The sequence below is a fragment of the Falco rusticolus genome, chromosome Z (genome assembly GCF_015220075.1).
Source record: "Falco rusticolus isolate bFalRus1 chromosome Z, bFalRus1.pri, whole genome shotgun sequence".
In the NCBI taxonomy this organism is placed as follows: Eukaryota; Metazoa; Chordata; class Aves; order Falconiformes; family Falconidae; genus Falco; species Falco rusticolus.
Window position 1 is genome coordinate 44526175 of NC_051210.1, and position 20690 is coordinate 44546864.

Genomic DNA, 20690 nt, shown 5'->3' on the forward strand with positions numbered 1-20690 from the left:
TTCACCTTCATATATTTATGTATTGCACAAACACAAGCTTCCATAGGTATGTCAGTGATAAAAGGAAAACCAGGGAAAACATGGGCTCTGTTTGGAAAGAAATGGGAGACCTGGTTGCCTGGGACATGGAGAAGGCTGAGGTACTCAACAGCTTTTTTGCCCCGGTTTTCACTGGCAAGTGCTTCAGCCACACCACCCAAGTTGAAGAAGGCAAAGGCAACAACTGGGAGAATGAAGAACTTCCCACTGTGGAAGCAGATCAGGTTTGAGACCATCTAAGGAACCTGAAGGTGCACAAGTCCATGGGAACTGGTAAGATGCATAGGCGGGTCCTGAGAGAACTGGCGGATGAAGTGGCTAAGCTGCCTATACATCACATTTGAAAAGTCTCAGCAGTCTGGTGAAGTTCCCACTGACTGGAAAGGGGGAAACATAACCCCCATTTTTAAAAAAGGAAATAAAGAAGACCTGGGAAACTACAGGCCGGTCAGTCTCACCTCTGCACCTGGCAAGATCATGGAGCAGATCCTCCTGGAAACTATGGTAAGGCACATGGAAAATAAGGAGGTGATTGGTGACAGCCAACATGGCTTCACTAAAGGCAAATCATGTCTGACAGATCTGGTGGCCTTCTATGATGGCGGTACAGCTCTGGTGAATAAGGGAAAAGCAACTGATACAATCTACCTGGACTTGTGTAAAGCACTTGACACAGTCCTGCATGAGATCCTTGTCTAAATTGGAGGCACATGGACTTGACGTATGAACCACTCAGTCGATAAAGAATTGGCTGGATGGTTGCATGCAAAGAGTTGTGGTCAATGGCTCGATGTCCAAGTGGAGACCAGTGATGAGTGGTGTTCCTCAGGGGTTGGTATTGGGACTGGCACTGTTTACCATCTTTGCTGGCAACATGGACACTGGGATTGAGTGAACCCTCAGCAAGTTTGCTGCCAACATCAAGCTGTGTGGTGCCGTTGATATGCTGGAGGGAAGGGATGCCATCCAGAGCGAGCTTGAAGGCTTCAGAGGTGGGCCTGTGTGAACCTCGTAAAGTTCAACAAGGCCAAGTATAAGGTCCTGCACCTGATTTGAGGCAATCCCAAATGCGGATACAGGCTGGGTGGAGAGTGTATTGAGAGCAGCCCTGAGGAGAAAAACATGGGGGTGTTAGTTGATGAGAAGAACAATATGGCCTGGCAATATGTGCTTGCATCCCAGAAAGCCAGCCATATCCTGGGCTGTATCAAAAGAAGCAGGACCAGCACGTCAAGGGAGATGATTCTGTGCCTCTGCTCCACTCTTGTCAGACCCCAGCTGGGGTACTGTGTTCAGCTCTGGGGCTCCCAACACAAGAAGGACATGGCCTGATGGAGTGAGTCCAGAGGAGGGCCATGAAGATGATCAGAGGGATGGAGCACCTCTCCTACAACGACAGTCTGAGAGCTGGGTTTCAGCCTGGAGAAGACAAGGCTCTGGGGAGACCTTACAGCAGCCCTGCAGTACCTAAAGGGGGCCTATCAGAAAGCTGGAGAGGACTTTTTACAAGGGTGCATAGTGAAAAGACAAGGGGGAATGGCTTTAAACTGGAAGAGGGAAGCTTTAGATTAGATACTAGGAGGAAATTCTTTACTTTGAGGGCAGTGAGGCACTGGAAGAGGTTTTCCAGAGAAGTTATGGATGCTGCATTCCTGGCAGTGTTGAAGGTCAGGTTGGACAGGGCTTTGAACAACCTGGTCTAGTGGAAAGTGTCCCTGTCCATGGCAGGGGGGTTGGAAACAGATGATCTTTAAGGTCCCTCCTTCAAACTGAAACCATTCTATGATCTCTGAGCAATAAAGAAACTAATAACCTCTATTCAAAATAGATGATGGGGACATCTCAACCAATGGACAATTGAATTAGTAGTCCAAAGTTTATGGAGACATTTACTTAGTAATTGCCTTGTAAGTCCCTTTCTGAGTCTACACTTTATTCACATGTGCCTGTTTAGAAAAAAGTGAAGTTCATGCTTGCATGCTGTGCTGAAGTAGGTTCCTTTAGTAATGGAAAAAGGGTCAGTAAAGGATGTAGTCTGCATTTTTTCTGCTGTCATCCAGAAAGTGTCTGTCACTTTGTCTACAAAAATTGATGTTTTGTGGAAGAGGGACTTAAAAGTTTTGAAACAGAAAGTGTAAACCATAATGGAATGAAGAAGTGGATTAAAATCTTGATGCCTGCTGGTCTCTGTCCCCTTCATCCCAGTGTCAAGCTTAAGAACTCTCCAGGCTGCTCTGGTGGATTTGAAGAAAGTCTGTGACTGGTGGTAAAGTTCTTCCCTGCTGTCCTGCTTTTCTTCCGCATGAAAAAGCAGCAGCAGGAGAAGAAGAAAAGTATGAGGATGCTTGCTATCATTACGGTACTGAAGAAGAGATATACACCTGTCTCAGTAATATACAAACACCAGAAATAATAAACCCTAGTGGTTCCTTTGGCCTCATAGAAAAGTACAAAAAAAGTTTGATAGCACATTATTAATGTCAGACTTTCCAGAAAGAAAACAGCTTTTTATATGGCTTTCCATATGTGAACAGCCAAGAGTGACTGCATTTAAAAAGGAAGAATTTTGAGTGTACTGTATGAATGTTGGATAGGCAGGATAACGTACTTCACTGCTACTGCTGTGGCTGGAGGTTGCCAGCAGTAAAATTCATGAAGTCTGGAGGTAATATTCTTCCTGATAGAAACTGTCCTGCCTTAACGGAGCTGTAAGGTGATAGTTGGTGGTGATGCAGTGGTCACGAGGCAGAGGGAGAATACTGCAGATGACTGTGCTAACTTTACCTACCAGCACACTCCTTGGGGTGCGCTAGTGGTCATGTATACCAGATCATTCTTGCTGTTACCTTTGCTGAGGGAAGGAGTATCCTTTTCCTTATTAGGAAGGGTTAGAAAGAGTGAGGGAAGTACTATGAAATGATGTATGACTTGAGGAATAAGAAGTAGCGAGAGCAGTAGAGATGACACAGAAGTTTGGAAGGTTTTGGTGAGAGCTTGGAAAACTGGTGGCAAAGCTGAGTGGAGAAATCAATTTCCTTTGAACAACTGTCAACATTTATTTAACCCACTAGAATGAGGCCTCCACAAAAGAAAGCTTCTTTTATCTTTCTGATAGTGTCTTCTCAAAGAAGCAGGAATCAGTCTTTTCTGCTCACTTGTATAGTGACTTTTTGGAAAAGGTAGTTCTTCCACTGCCTCTGTCCGAAATATCTCTATGTGACCATTGTTGTCCTGCTGGCTATTAAAACTGCTCAATACTATAAGCAATCCAGTAAATTTTCAATGGAGTAGTCTGTTTTTATCACATTGTCTACGGTTGGCAGTGAATAAAGATAATTAGATATAATGAAAGAAAAATCTGTGACTATTTCAAGACTAATAAGAGTTCTGAGACTACTCTGCTGAGTCTGTGATTTAGCCAAATGCACATCATATATCTCAAAACCATTAAGGACTCAAGTCAAATACCAATGTCCAGTACTGAACTGAAATACTGACAGAGTGGAACCAGGGGAAAAATTCTCATTGACTCTAGAGGACCAAGGTTCTCACCCAGTGTTTTCTCAAAATGTCTGTTCTAGCACCCAAAAGCTAGGACTCTTGCTTTAATGGGCAAAGCAGGCTGATATATATATATATAAGCCTGAAGGAAACCTAAAGGATTGAAAACCTTTTGTAAGTTTAAGAGGCCACATTCTGCAAAGTAACATTTACTTTCCTCTGGATGCCTCTCTTTCCTTTTTGCCTTGCATACCTGTGGGGCTGCCATCTTTCACTCCTGTCAAGATTGTTTATTAATTGGCCAGATTTGCAAGAAAGCAATTCCAGGCACTCTGGGGATCAGGTATGCTGCTTCAGTGGTGCTTCCAGCTCCTGCTGAACTAAAAGATTATGGACTTGAAATAGGAATTGAACTCAGGTCTCCCACTTGGTGGCACAAAGTGTGACAATTGACTAAAGACAAAGAATGTGCTTTAAATGTTAAAAACAAATATGTAAGGAATGGAGAAGGTTGATTGGAGGAAACTCCATGTAAATGAAAGTTAATGCCTTGTAACAAATAAAAAAAGTGAATTGAACCTTTAACAAAATATTTAGATTGACATGAGCAAGAACTCCTTAAGACTGCTGGCTCAGAACTGAAGATTTCAATGTTCATTTGAATTTAGGATGGGAAACTATGAAGTATTATACATTATTATATCATTATAATCATTATAGTAATATACATCATGTATTAGAAGCTCTGTGTTTTATGTTAGCCATTGCAAAGATGTTGCTTCTGTGAAAATAAAAGAATCCTTGGAATAGATTCAGAGCAGGGAACTTTCCAGCAACATAGCTGTACATTCATTAAAGCTTTTTTAAATGTTGTGGTTAATTTCATAATATTCTGTATTAATGTCAGTGAATCTCACTGCTAGCCTTTTTTATTGATGGAATGAACAATATATGCTGCTCATGCATGGACTTTAGTAACAACATTTCTCACCCTCTGCTTGATTTGACCTATGAAGTCATGACAGCCATCTTTTTTGTTACCAATTTTGGGGTGATACAGTATTTTCCATCACCATCTGGATACTGAAAATTAATTAAAAATAAAAACCTAGTTTTCCATTGCAAAGCCAGCTGTTAAACAATAGCAGCAGCCAATATGGTGATGATCCCATTTTTGCAAAAATGGTATTATTATTTATATACCAAATACCAAGTACTTTATAAAAACCTTTTAACAAGAAGAGAACAACACTGCAGTGACTGAAAAAAAATTTTAAAGGAAAACAAATCCTATATATTATTATTCACTTGTGGTCCTGAAATTTTACATAACTTGTGAGATTGGGCTGATCGAGCCACTTTCTTAAAGCAAGAAGGCCTAGACTGTGTTAGTATGGTTTAGCAATAACATGAAAAACTCCCCTGTTGCAGCACAAACAAACTATCAAGATGCAAAAAGGTCTTTTACCATCTCATACCAGCACACTCTTCACGCCAGTCACTCTACTGCCTTCTCCTCATCTTGCCTCATCCAGGACCCACTCTCTCTTCTCTTGCTTCTTCCTCAGCTGCCCTCTCTTCATTGGCTCTCAACCACTGCACTTAACCAGCCACAGCTGCACCTTATCTACATCGGCCAACCCACCGCCCCTGAAGCCAACCCACAGTTCTATATTATCAATGCTAATTAACCCAGCTTCATTCCACTACACTCCCCCATCATTCAAAACCCCCCAGTTTTCTGAGCTAATTCACTATATAATTTATTCCAATCAATTTGATCAATGACATGAGATTTCAGCCTAAAGCAATAATGATCTTTGAAACTTAGTCCTGTTGACACAGACGTACTTTGACAGTAAACCCCAATGAGCTTAGTGGATCCCAGCAGAGCATTCTAAAATCTCAAAGGTGTTCTCTGTCATTCTGAGCATGGAGGATCAAGACCATAGCTTCTGCCACATTACTAATTTCTTTACTGATTCTGCCACATTACTAATGACTTCTATTGTACATAAATATTTTATAGGCCTGCTTCCTGGATACAGCTTTTGAATGTCTAGACTTTTGAGTTCAAATGAATTCAAGGTTGTCCAGTTGAAAAAGTGCTAAAAATTATCGCCATTGGTGCAAATTTTATGTAGAGCTGGCTGACAGAAGCATCAAAGATCACATCTGCAGCAGTGTCCTCTTTAGAAATGTATTTTCATATTAGTGATGTTTTTTAATTTTTTTTTAAGTGCTTGGTGTTGGTCTGTTCTTCAAAATAGCAGCTGGAGACTGATTTCTCAGGACATCTGCAGAAAGTGGCAAGAACTTTTCCTGTAGCAATACTAATACCTTGAAGAACAAGGTGGGAGCCACAGAATTTTTATTTTTAGTGCTGTAGGTGTGTGTGGAGCTGTACTGAAAATTAAAGTGGGGTTAGGCTTTTTGTTTGTTTTTGACAGCTTATGACCTAGCAGTTTGATGTGAAAGCATCTCCAGTTCTCACGTAACTTGTCTTCAAGGAGGAGTTGTGCAGTGTGAAGGGGGAAACTAGCTGAAAGTTAGGCCATCCTAGGGCCTATTGCCTTGCTGTTTTAGCCCCACAGGACAGCAAAGGAATAGGACTGAAACTGTTTTGCATTTAGAAAGAAACCTGGAGTTTCTAGGGACCCAACCCCCAACAGCTTTTTATAAAAGGGGGACTGCACTGCATGGGAAGAAATGACCTTCCCTCAAGCACACCCCTAAGAAACACAGTCAGGTGCACAGGCCATGAGCGTTGCTTCCTGGTGCTCACACAGCTTTGTTCCCAGAATTCACCTTGCCTTCTAAACTGGTGGGTTGCTGTTTCTGTTTTTTTAAATTTGCATCTGCATTCCCATAGCTGAATTGCAAATCAGATAAATTATGTAAAACATATTTGAATATGCATGTGCTCTATAACTATCGGTACAAACAGAAATGAGGGCTGAGGGGGGTTGAATCCATAAGAAGTTTTGTCATGCAGTCTCTTATCACAAGCTTTCCTCAGGCTCTGAAATGAAACAGTAGGGAGCTTTTCACTACTGCCAGCTGACTTGCCATATCAAAGTTTGGTGATGCTTTGACAAAACTCCACAGGGAATGTGGAAAAAAAAAAAAAAAAAAAAAAAAATTTCCACAGCTGAAGCGCAGCTCTGCATTCATTTAAGCGCTCCTTTAATCAACGCCCGTTAGCTGCTAGTGATACAGCTGGCTATCTGAAGGCAGGTGATCACCCTTATTTAAGCAGTACCACTAGCCACGTGACAAGAAAATGGTGGAGGAGCTGTATTCCTAGTAAACTGCTACAGAAAGAGGGATACTGAAGTGCAGCAGTAAAGCATCTTTACCATTTTTTCAGTAGAAAGGCCTCTTCAAGTCTTCAGAAGGTAAGAGTCTCTTTACTCCGAGAGGCTGATAAACGGAAGGTTTTCTGATTAACAGCTCTGTTGTTGCAGTTACTTTATACAGAAAAGGGGGAAATGTTTGTCAGCGTGATGCAAAGCACCCAGGACCTCATTACTGAAAACAGGGCAGCTGTATTTTAATTCTGTTGCAGCTCTTTATGAGAGAAGCTTACATCAGTTCAATGGGGTTTCTTTTGTCTGAGCACAGGCATGTTATTTATAATTAGGAAACAAAACTTCACTGCACAGTCACCTAGCATGTTAGACGTTAGATTATTTTCAGCTTGTTTGCCTAGCTCTGAGGATATGGTGGGAAAATAAGGCAATGGTGGGAAAATAAGGCATGAATGTGTGGTATTGTCAGCAGATAACTTGCTTTTAAGACTGTGTAATTACTGGCATAGCAATTGCGATAGCTCACACTGTAGACTATTCAACATTGGTATTGTTTTCAGGTTTTTTTACTATCAACTGAAGCATATGATTTTTGAATTTTTTCCAGTGTTCTCTTAAAATGTTGCAGTGAACAGAATATGTAATGTTTGAAGGTTAAACGATCAAGGATGCAGCAATAATCTCAGTGATAATAGGACTGAAAAATTACAGCAAAAGTTGGTATTTTGATAGGTAAAAAGACAGGCAGTATTTCTGTTTAAATTTAATTACGGGAGCTTGATTTGGCTCCACTCAGTTGTTTGCTTTTTCTGTCTGATGCAGGAATGAAAATACTCTTCAGTTTTAAGTGTGGTAAGTAAACAAATCATAGCTATGTACAGAAGGCATTGAAAATCGATAGGATGTCTAAATATTAGTTAGAGCAATACTGAAAGGAAACCTGTGCAGGCTTGGTAGGTATATTTAACCACAGTTGTGCTCAGTAAGTAGAGGGCAGGCAGAGAGATTGTTTCTGGACTTACCTTCATTAATACTCTTAGGAAGCAGAGCTGTGTTGAGAAAGGAAGGATGCACACTGACCTAGCAGTACTGTTAAGAGGCAGTAAGGCAGCTGTGAGGGTGGGAGAGGGGCACAACACACACCAATCCTCACCTTGCCATAACACTTTTTTTTTTCTAGGACTGCTGTGCTCCTCCCACTACTCTTACCCATGCTCTCCATGTTATCCCTTCTGGGGCAGAAAAGTACTAAGGTCTAAAATAGCCTTTTTATTCCTGTGAGTCTGGCTGTTTTTTGGCCCTGCATAAATCTGGACACTGTTACAGAAAATTATTGTATTGAGACACATCTAGATTTCGTATTAAGTAACTACCTTAAAAACTTAGATCCTTCTACAAGCAGCCTCTATGGAGGTTTTGTGGCATCTCTGTAGTATTCGGCAGTAATAGGAGAGCAGTGTTATTTAACAGCTTGTAATATGCCTGTAGCTAAAGGCAGAGGGAAAAAAAAATCAATCTTTAAGCCACAGTCTTTGTTCAGGCTAAAGATGCAGCTCTCAAACTTAACAACAAATAATGTATAGAGAGAATATGATTTTGTCAGCACCTGTGAATATTGATAAGGATGTTTTTATTAGGAAGTGGCTTAGCTGTTGCAGAATTTTATGAGTTAACTCATAAAATGTAGTTTCTGGGGAACTGCAGGCCTGTCTGTCTGATCTTGGTGCTGTGAAAGGTTCTGGAGCAGATCATCTTGAGTGCTATCACAGGGCATGTGCAAGACAACCAGGGGATCTGGCCCAGCCAGCTTGGGTTTATGAAAAGACAAGTCCTGCTTGATGACCCTGATCTCCTCCTACAACAAGATGACCCACCTAGTGGATGAAGGAAACATGGTGAATGTTGTCTACCTGGACCTTAGTAAAACCTTTCACAGTCTCCCACAGCATTCTTCTGGAGAAACTGGCTGCTCATGGCTTGGACAGGTGTACTCTATGCTGGGTTAAAAGCTGGACAGCTGAACACAAAGAGTGGTAGTGGGTGGAGTTACACCCAGCTGGTGTCCGGTCACAAATGGGTTCCCCAGGGCTCAGTGTTGTGGCCAGTCCTGTTTAATGTCTTTATCAATGACCTGGACGAGGGCTTTGGGTGCACCCTCAGTAAGTTTGCAGATGACGCCGAGTAGGGACGTGGAGCGTTGACCTGCTGGAGGGCAGTCAGGCTGTGCAGAGGGACCTGGGCAGGCTGGAGCGATGGGCCGAGGCCATTCCTGTGAGGTTCAACAGGGCTCAGTGCCGGGTCCTGCCCTTGGGTCACAGCAGCCCCACACAGCGCTACAGGCTGGGGCAGAGCGGCTGGAAAGGGCCTGGTGGGAAAGGGCCTGGGGGTGCTGGTCCACAGCCGGCTGAGCGTGAGCCAGCAGTGTGCCCAGGTGGCCAAGGCGGCCAGCAGCACCCTGGCTGGTACCAGACACAGTGTGGCCAGCAGGGCCAGGGCAGCGATGGTCCCCCTGTCCTGGGCACTGGTGAGGCCGCACCTCGAACGCTGTGTTCAGGTTTGGGCCCCTCGCTGCAAGAGGGACGCTGAGGTGCTGCAGCGTGGCCAGAGCGGGCAGCGAGGCTGGTGCAGGGTCTGGAGCACAAGTCTGATGAGGAGCGGCTGAGGGAACTGGGGCAGTTTAGCAAGAGAAGGAGATTTGGGGGACCTTATTGCTCTCTACAACTACTTGAAAGGAGGTTATAGACAGGTAGGGTTAGGTCTCTTCTCCCACATAAGAAGCAGCAGAACAAGAAGAAATGGCCTTGTTACACCAGGGGAGGTTTAGATGGGGTATTAGGAAGAAATTCTTCACTGAAAGGGTGTTGAAGCATTGGAACAGGCTGCCTGGGGAGGTGCTGGAATCGCCATCCCTGGAGGCATTTAAAAAACGCATAGCTGTGGTGCTTAGGGACATGGTTTAGTGGTGGACTTGGCAGTCCTGGTTTAACAGTTGGACTTCTTTGAGATCTTTTGTCTCAACAAAAGGTCTTTTCCAACTTCTGTAATTCTTCTGTGGTTCAGATGTTACTAGTTAGTTCCTAGCATATCCTGTAGCTTGCGGTCTTCTCTGTAGCCACTTCAGGACAGCAGTAGATAAACTTTCTTATTTTACACTACCAGATGAAAGCTGACTTGTGTCCTACAAAAGCATGAGCATTCTCCTTAGCAGAAAGCACTGGCAGCAAACTCTGAAGAGCTGTCTGATGGACAGCAGCCCAGCAGGATATACCTTTGGCCACTTGTCTGAAGCAGTGGAGCGTATAGCTAACCTTGCCCTTGTATTTCCCAAATTACAATGTGTGAGGAGTGCCATGTCGGGGAAGGAGAAGCCATGTTTTTTTCTCATGTTCCTGAACATTACTACTTCAGTCTAGCATTTCCTGTCTCTCTGGCTCTTTCACAGCATTTTTGCTGCATCTGAAGTTATCTTCTCTCCCATGCTTACGTTGGCTTTTATCTTCCTGTGGCTTCAGTGGCCCTTCCATCTCAGGGACAGGAGTTTTGCTTCTGAAGATAACTGGTGGCTTTCTGCATCTCCTGTCTCCCTTTGCACATGCCTTTTTAGACCTGCCTACTGCAGGGTCTGACAGTCTTTCCTGCTTTAAACACCTCCTGTCAGTGCAAGCAGGCTGCAGAACTGCCTTGTTTGGTGTCAGTTTTACTGTTAAGTATTGAGCTTATGTGCCTTGCTTAGGTGTCTCCTCTGGCTCATGGTTGTGCTTTTCTTGTATTTTTCCCAAATAGCAAATCACCTAGAATGGATGGGAACTTCTTGGTTACAAATTTAACCCATTAAGGTATTTGCATTTTAATCTGACAGGTAAAATTCCCTCTCCACATTCTGCCTTGCTACTTAACATTCCCCTGCGATCATCTCTGACAACTGTAGCTTTAAGAGAGACTGAAGTTTAACATTAACCTCTTTTTAGAGCCTTTAATTTAGCTCAGCCATAGCGAGTATAGAGAAAATGTAGCTGTTAGTTATTTGTAGGTTTGCTGCACTAGGTAAGATAGGAATCTAAATTGTAGTAACATTGAACTTTGTAAGTTGTGAAATCATAGTTACATCAATATGGAAAAGACTGAAAGATGGAAATTTGGCAGTACAGTGATGCAGAAGTGAGAAGAAAAGAGAAAATGAACAAATTCACCAGATCTAAGGTGTTAAAGGAACAGAAGTTGTTGGGGAAGAATAAGGAATGAAGTCATAAATAGGACCAGGGGAAAAATATTAAAGAGCAGAGAAAAAGATAAAGTAATACAGTATAAAAAAGTGTTCCCATATATCTTGTTCTGTCTATCAGCATATAAGTTGTGCAAAGAGTGAACCTGAAATAAAAGGAGTACTAGAAAAGTGCAACTACTTTAATGAACAGAGCAGAAGTGCTATGAATCAATATTTGATGAATTTTGGTATTAAATAAATTTTTATGATTACTAGCTCTGAAAATCATCCCTAAATACACTTTATCATGTGAGCATGACAGAATTCACCTGTTATAAGATGCTTTCTTAAAACATTTGATTCCAGCTAGGGTAGTAATAAGTATCATTATCACTGTACATGTCAGCATTCACACACATACAGAGAATCAAATCCATTAAGCAATGCCTAAAGTTGACCGTATTAAAAAAAGCCAAGTAGAAAATGAGAAATAGCCACTGAAGTTCAGAAGTTAACTCAATTGCAGAACTAGTGGTTATTACTAATGGTTAAGAGCAGTCTGAGGCATTTTCCATGTCTTCATTTGGAAGTAAAAGTGCTTGATAAGGTGTAGAGGGGAGTTCTCACAACTCTGCTAGAGAATCTCAGTAAAGTGCAAAATGTAAAACTTCCTAAAGATTTTCTGCTTCTCATCCTGCAACTTCTACCCTGTTAACTACTCTCAGAACATTAGCATACTTTCTGAAAGTACAGATGGCTGTACTGGATATAAGGTGCACACTGCTTTTTCAGGTGTTGTTCATGTGCCAATTGCATCATTTGGAGCTGCAGGTATTCCGATGACTGGACTTGACAGCACAGTATGCCAGGAAGATGGTCACTGTGAACCACACATGCTGGAAAGAAGGCTGGCTTTAAAGTGAAGAAGAGTAAGCCAGAGCTTTCTCAAGGAATAAGTAATTTCTGAATGAAAGTGGAAGGTGGGAATCAGGTCCCAGGTCTATGATTAGGCCTGGCATCTTAATAATTTTTTAGAAATACAATTTTCCAACAAAATGTATTTTCAGGTTATACTTAAGGATGTTTTACATCAGATTGATTAACTCCTACTTTCTCTGTTTACATTACCTTACTGTATTTGTAGTTTGTTGAACAGTGGTTGTTAACAGGTAATCTAGATGTTATTTGTAGCATATTAACAACCTTTATTAAGAGCAGAGAGAACAGGTAAATTTAAACAAGCCTTCTAAATATTAGTAAAGCTCCGAACCTACATAGCTTGCTTCCAGACCTCGTGATCTTCCAGCATTGATGGAAGAGCACCAATCATACAGGCTCCCCAAGTTCTGTGAATTCTGGTAATTTTCCACTGGCTCAGTAAAGATTAAGGAGCATTAAGTTAAGCACATAACAGAAGAGAGCCCCTGCTCTGGGGAGAAGACCTTGTGGTAGATGTGTGAATACAACAGCAAAGCAGAGCAATAGATGCCAAGTAGCATGTTATTTCTACCTTCTTACTCTCTACCTGCTTTTGCACACAAAATACTGAGTTAAGAGGATATTATTAAAATGGTAATACTAGGAAATGCCTAGCAGGTTCTACACTCCACTGTAAGTGGCATATTTGGAGACGGTGCTATTTTGTGGGTACAGTCAGATAACAGTGCCGCACATAAGTGTTTTCTCTCTGTGTCCATGCCATGAAGTTGCTATGTGGTGGGTTACTAGGAGCCAGCAGCTGTTTGAATTGCACGTGTCCTCCTCCTCTGACCCCTGTCTGATTTGTTCTTTTTCTGGATGCCATAGTGAAGCCAGAGGGGTCTGACTGTGCCAGTCTTTCAGTGGCAGCTAGTCATCAGATCAGTAATGGCCTAGAGATGATAATATAAAATGCTACATGTTCAGAAAAAACCCCCGAAGTATCAGGAACTCACAATTAATGGATACTCTCAAAGTCAATTTATTCCTTGTCTTTAACTCATAAAACTGTTTTCCAAGGTCTGGTGTACCAAAAAATGTTTGGAAATGCCAAATACTCTGGTGATTAACAGCTCTGAAAAGTACCAGAAGGGACTGGTTGTCCTGTGGCTAGGGTGGTGTTTGAATCATGCACAGTTAATAATGTTTGAAGATGCAGAAAAAGGACAAGATAAGGTATTAAATAGTTGTTATGGGGTTGCACTCTCTTTACTGTCGCATCCTATGACCTGCTGGTAATAACCCCCTAAGAAGAGACTTCTGGGGACTCTGGAATCTGCTGCAGGCAGGATCAGCCTGGCTTGCATTCCTAAAACCCCATTGCAAGAAGACATCTAGATTTGGGACTTAAATCCAATTTCCCTCATTCTATATTGAGACGCCTTTATCTCATATGGCTGGAAGTCACAGAAAATCAAAGCCTGGAGCCCTGGATTCCTTCCGTAAGCCTTCCTCATCCATGGACATATGCGTAAGGTTGCTGAAATAGCCTAGCAAATCCCAGTAACACTCATTTTATTTACTTAGATTTGTCCTTCCATGGCTCTCTGCATCCTTCCCTGGCTTTGCCTACTTCTCTTGTGCTGGGACACAGGAAGGGAGCTGGCAGGGAGTCAGGACAGGCTGCCTGTGACTGCGTAGCAGCAGTGAAAGCCAGCAGCCTGTGCTTAAGAATAGCAGCTTTTATATTTTAACAGTCTTAAACTGGTAAGAGCAGACAGGAGAGCCTACTAAAATGAGTGGCTACATGGATAAAATTTAGGCTTATAGTATAGATTTAAGAAGAGGAACAAGGAAAATGATGGCTAGCTTAACAGATACTAAACACCAAATTTGATTGGAGAATTGGAGACTAGGAAACATTCTCATAAAGAATGGTTAAAAAACTAACCAGTGATCCATAGTGAGAGTTTTAACATGTTTTCTGTTAACATACTGAAACGCAAATAATTTAGATCTGGCTAGAATACAGGATTTTCCTACAGAAAGAATATTACCTTTTACAGACATGCCTAACTTTTTCATCCAACTTTGATGCTGAATATGGAGTAAAAAAATCAGCAAATGGAAAACAAGTAACTGTATAATCAGTAGAAGAAGCTTTAAATCTGAACAGTGAAATGTGGAAAAACTAGGAAGTTAGGACTTTTACTAAATTTTAGCAATGGATTATTTCATGACTGTCAAAGTGGCATGTTTTTCTGTAGAATAGGAATATCATCATGTATTTGTCTACTGCACAGCAGTATGCAGCAATTCATTAACATGTGCACAGATGTTTGGTTAATTAATAAAGCTTTTGGGTCGAACAAAGCACCACATACAGGTTTTTGGGGAGGGTTTTTTTGGTTTCCATCTAGAGGTGGGATTGAATGTCTCATGCTATGCATAAATTCCAGTGATTGGTCTATAGACTTTTTTCCTGAACTAATTTGTGATTAAGAGCTACCAAATAAATAGCAAAAGAAGCACAGTTAATTTAGTATACTACCATATGGTTGCTAAATAGACCTTTCAGGAGGCTATAAAACTAATCCATTTTTACAAGTCACCTGTATACATTATGATTATTTTACACAGCTGTAAGTAAAAGCAAGGACTTCTTTCCAGTCTCAGATACCCTGGAGTGGATTCCTTCCAATATGCTTATTTACTTGGCTTGTGGATGTAGTTGAAGCATAGTCTCTGACTAATATTCACTGAATCCTGCACAGTGTATGTCACTTTGATTTGTTGCATACTCTGCTACAGTTTAGGGATCATTACTTCTGCTGAACCAAAAAAATTCACATTGCAGTCTCCTTTATCTCTGAATAGGTAACTGGAGAAATTTTTATTTATTGTCTGGAAATTTTGTAGCAAAAGACTAGTTCTAGGAAATAATTTTGGGGGTTGTTTTTAGTGTGTGCATTTGCTAATGGACGACTTCTTTTAGTGCAGAATCCAGTTGGGGTTTTGGGGATCAATGTTCTTGGCTTCTCTCTCTGTTTCTTTCTGTGTGTTTTCATCAAATGTTCTTCATAGTAAAGCCCATATTTTGTTAGGTTTTATTTCAACTTTATACTAACACTTTATTTCCTATAGCATCTCCTTTTGACTATAGACACAGTTGATACTGAAGTCTGTCCATCAGTTTTCTGACTTTGCTTGCAGAACATTTCTACCCATCTTACATGGATGATAAACATCAAAACGCAAATACATGCACATTAAATTAGGCTTTGTAATTAATCCATTAGCATTAAAGGTCTCTGAAATAACACATCTCAGTTATAGTTTATGGAGTTGCATCTATAACCAGAAGAACCATCCTCTATTTAAAACAAAGGACAGAATGACTATATTCTGTCTTTTCTAAACCCTCCAAAAAAAAGAGTAATGATTTCAGAAAGTAGGCAGAACATACTGTTGTAGCATCTGAACAGAAATACAAGCCACAAGCTCAGAGCACACATATATAACACATGAATGAAAGGGAAAGATGTTTTATTTGGATATAAATGCAAAACAGTTTCTGTTCTAAAAATGGAATAATATGTCAAGTGTTTAATCATGATAACAGAATGGGTTTTGCTATTCTTTTGTATCAGGTGAGGTGAATGTTGGAGTACCTACAGAGATGAATGATAGCAAAACACCCCTTATAAGTCAGCTATTTGGTGAGATATTTTGCCTTTAAATTTGTATACATTTCTGAAGCATGGAATTGTAAACTAAAGCGGAATATAGCAATTAAGAAAACACTTTGTGTCAACTCTTCCTTGATGTAAATTCTGATTTGTGGAGTGCTTGAAGATTTGCTTTAGACTCCACTTTAGAGGCTTTTTGTTGCTTCTGAGTATGAAAGAGCAGCATTCTCATTTTGTCCAAAACGTTAGACAGTCTCTACGTGGAGTAATCAAAGTGGTGTGAGAGCCATCAGTAGGTTGCCTCTGGCAGCGAAAAGGCCAGGGATGGGCTTACAGAAGGTTCTGGGTACTCTGGTGTTGACCTAGCAAAACACTTAACCCTGCTTAGTCCTAAGGGCACTTTCAGATGCAGCTACACTGAAGGTCAGTGGACAGGTATTACTGGATATACACCAAGGGTTTTTTCATACCTTTCAAGGAAAATACAGTACTGTCATGTCCAATCCATCAAGTTCTCACTTCTCCTTTCCTGGTCTCCCCTTGCATAAAGGCAGTGTTATGGGGCAGGGATGGAAAGGGTTCAAAGGAAGAGCGCTCTGTGCTGCCTGTGTTCTGCAAAAGTGATTCAAGGAGGAACTGAAGTTCCCTTACCTTGATTTTGTATCTAGAATTTGACGGTTCATGTGTTCTTCCTCAAAACAGCTCACTTTTGCACTGCAAAACAGTGAGACAGTGGGCTATAAGCAGGACTTTCATTTCATCCAAGACCAGAGTGTACCTGCGTAACATGTGGAATTTGAGAATATGAAAAAAGCCAGATGTCTAGTCTTTGAATAACCTTTTCATTGTAGTTCTTCTCCTCTCCTCCCATTTAGTTTCCAAAACAAGCATGTATTAGGATGAGCTGAGGTGATTTTATCCATGTCATTCCTTTTACTAATGATGCTTTGAAACTTTATAAAAACCTTCAACATCTTGTGAAAAATTAAGTGTAAAAGTGTATCTGTGCATAGAGGGAACAGCATGGAAGAAATGTGATTTACTTAGCTGGGAAAAGTGGCAGTTGTGGGATCCAGTGCAGATAAAGCTTTTGTGTTGGTGAGTACAGAAGCCTGGAAAGTGTACAATTCAGAGTCTGGCTAGTGAGCAAGTTCTGATGGGTTGGAGGGATTCACTTTAGAAAGTGACTGGCACTGTTGGGTTAATGTTACTCTCTTTTGCAGGTTATAGGTGTTCATTCAGAGCAACCCATTGGAGAGATTATTTACTTTAGACTAAAGAAATTAACTTCTTTATAAATAGCTGCAGAGCAGCTTGGGAAACTGGTGATATGTCAGATATGACACAAGGGTGAGGCAGCACAGCCCATAGGGATAATGACATATTGCTGTGAATATTTAGAGCTGCTCTTGCCAAAATAGCAGAATGCTGCTGTACCTAGAAAAGTCAGGAAGGATAACTTTCATTCTGAGAAACACTGATTTGAGAGGGCACTAAGATTATTAATTCATTGAGCTGTAAGTATGTCTGAGTCAAGAAGAGCAAGGAAAGGATTTCAGCCTCCACTCTCTCCTCTTTTATAAGAGTTCAGTATCTGTCTCTGATCTACCTTGGAGAAACTGGTTTTTTTAGCTACTTCTGAACAAGTATGTAAACCTGAATTATCAAAGCAAATATGCAGTAACTTGATTCCCAGTGCAGCTGATCCTTAAATGACTGCTCTGTGTACCACATAAAAGAAGTCATTTACGACACAAAAAGTTTGACTTTGACCTCTGTTTTGAGTGAAAGATATTTCTTTTATTCCAGTAAATCATACCTGATTAGAATGGAGCTTTCTAAAGTAAGTTAATTTACTTCTTCAATAAGGAGCATTCATTAAAAGGGGAGGAAAAAAAAGTTGTTTTCTTTTTCTAATACTTTTGGCCACATCGTCCATGGCATCAGTTGCACCAGCATGTAAGGCAAGGAATTTTGTAAGCCAGAATTCTGGAAGTGTGTGAAGTAGTCCGTGGGAAAGGAAGAGCAGGAAATTGCTTAATTCAGTTGCTTAAGTTCTGGAGTCCATCTTCCTTTACTAGTGTTCCTGCTGAGATCTCTTGAGAGCTTGTGCACAGCCAAAAATACCTCTGCAAGGTGCTGAGCTGCTTGGCATAGCATGCTCTCAAAATTCGTCAGAAAATGTGGAGCTATGTCTGTAGAAAACTCCCTCATTCTCACACTGATGAGGAGTCTGGAGCCGTATGTTGAGGTACAATGTCACAGAAGCCGTGCTCTGTGATTGTCTTTCTAAACCCATCAGATTTGAAAGATGCCTGTATTGCCTATTAATAGATGACTGGAAAAATATTAACTATAGCTTTTAAAAAATATGAACTTTAACTGAACAAAGTAGGTATGTCTGGCAAGGAATCTTTAATGTGTTTGGGTGAAGCTTAAGGGATCTGGAAAAATATGACTTAACTCCAGAGTTAGACTCTCTTCCCTGAAAAGCCTGTTGGCTGTTTATTTGACAGTAAATGAGAACCTGACACAATTAAAAAGAGAAGTTATAGAAGTTAAAAAAAAAGAAATCTAATCTTGGCTAAAAAAATTCCAAAAGGTGATACCATCTTTTATGTGTTGACAGTACAATGGATAACCTTGCGTTAGCAATGCTTTTGTGAACTGGGCTTGAGCTGATTCATAACTGCCTGCTCTGTCCCAGATCTTTCAGGACCACAGACTCTTGCTTCCTAAACTGAATATTGCAATATGAACAGTATGCTTTATTGACATTAAGAACACTGCCATCAAAATAAAGGTAGAGATTCTCAGAAAAATTCTGATGCTGTTTTCTTGTAATCCCTAAGGGAGGGGTATTTTTTGAGTATATTGCCTGTAGCAGTAGCTGTATTTCACCAGAAATTCAAACAAAAGGAAATGAAGCACATTTGTCTTTCAGTCCCCTAGAAATGTACCATTCTTGTAAACACAACTGTGATACAAAATTCTGGTATAACACAGCTCTAATGGTCCTACTGAAAGGAGAAAAACATTTCAAATCTATGTCATGAAAGCATGAGATTCTAGAGAAGGCAGCAATGCCAGCTCCAAGTACATATGCATTTAAAAAAAAAAACCAAAGATAAAGATGCCACAGGGGGAAAAGCAGTCAAGGCAATCCTAGAGGTATCATGACTCTGGATAATTCTGTCCTAGGCATAACAAAAATTGTAGGCAACTCTAAAATTTCTGAATCAATTACTTGTGAAAAATTGCTTTTTTTTCAGATGATAAATGTCACTGTTTCTGTAGGCGTAGAGTATACAAAACTCTGTTACGCTCTTATACAGAGGAGATGATGATCTTCTTTCTGCTGGTTTTTACAGTCTTGCTGCAGAGAATACTGTCTTTTTAATACAGAAAGTCTTAAAATTCACTGTCCTCCTATAGTTTACTCTTGACACAACTTGAAAGAAGAGCATTTCCTTTCAGATAACTTCCTGCAGTGATTTCTGAAGCTTGTTGAGTAAGTAATTGATGCCATTTTGTGTGATAAGGCTGTAAGAGATTTTATAAGTGAATGGTTTATGTTAGTATCAAAACCGTGTTCTGTCCAGCCAAACTATACGCCCTTGAACACCTGTCATCATCTGATTAGAGCCACTTTAACCTGAGAACTTTCTGTAGTTTTGCATTTGGAAAGGTTAATAAAGCCCCAAATAAAATCTTACCTGAATTTAAAATGGATTAGAAGTTTTCATCCTTTCCCCACACTGTATTCACTACTACAATTTCTTACCTTATTTGGCTGATACAGTGCTTTGTTAGAATTCAGATTTGTCTCTGCTAAATTCAGATTAATAAATTAACTTTATTACACATACTTTACCATGAATTGAACAGACACCAAAGAAAATGTAAATAAGCCACTAGAGTCTTTGACTTATTAAGTAAATTGCGGTAGTATTCTGTGTATCAGTTTTCTATACAGCTTCTGAACAGAGATGACGCTAGAGAACAGAAAAAAATTAAATGGTACATTACAGACAATTTGTGCCATTAGTTTTATTCATGAGCAGGATACTTTGACCAAATTTCTTTACTCTTCTATTGTGTCTCCAAAGAGAAAGAATATTTCAAGCTTTATTTGACACTATTTAAATATATACCAGAATTGGTGTGCTTTGTAGAAATCATTAAGTAGTTAATATGTATTTGTGAAGGATTTACTCTACGGTATGTGGGGATTAATCTAGTATAATTAGCAAGATTAGCACGTGTCTGTTTTTATTGAGATGCAAGGCCTTTTCCTGACTTGAGCAGCACAAACATGTTTGACCCTAGCTTTATATTGTCTGTATTCTCTGTGGCTTCACTGGAGAAGCAGGAGTAGACTAGTTTGCCTGTCTGTATTAAGAATTCTGGGAATCTGATGGTATGGGGCTTGAGGTAAAGATCTTTTGCAACTTCAAGCACAGTGAAGCTTTTGGCTTGCTTCAGGCAGGTCTACCTGTAGAGATTATATGTAAAGGGATACGAAATTAACAAGAAGTCACAAAAGCTATACTCATACTCTGATGCAATGATTGGCCAGAGGAGTCTTTTCTCAGCACACAGTAAAATAATGAGGGTAGCCCTTATGGGGAAGGTGAGAGTAGGAAGAGACTGGAGGAGCAACAAGCCAATCTTATTCAGGCACATTTAGCTGAATCATTCAGAACAGAGCTAGCTCATGCTGTGGCAGGGAAAAGGGCCTTCTATGATCTCATCACCACTTTGTTAATCAAAGCCATAAAAATTTTCTGTTCTTCAGCTTTTGTGGGGGGTAAGAAAAATCAGAACAGGAATATTAAAAAAAATTTATAATTATTTTGATAAAATAAATGAAGCATTTTTGGGGTAACACATGCATATTTTAGTGCAAATACTTTGGAAGGTGTCAAGAGTGTCCTGAAAATGTAAAATGTTTCCTATCTGCAGCTGAACCATCCTCCCAGCAAGCATTTTGTAAAATGCTTCATTAGTAAATAGACATGAGAACAG

The 20690-nt window shown here is 40.4% G+C and overlaps 1 protein-coding gene across 6 annotated transcripts in view; it reads left to right on the forward strand.

Annotated features, from left to right (window-relative positions):
- PRUNE2 (prune homolog 2 with BCH domain) overlaps window positions 1-20690 on the forward strand; it is a 144457-nt gene that overhangs the window by 96799 nt on the left and 26968 nt on the right. The gene's annotated exons all lie outside the window — the stretch shown is intronic.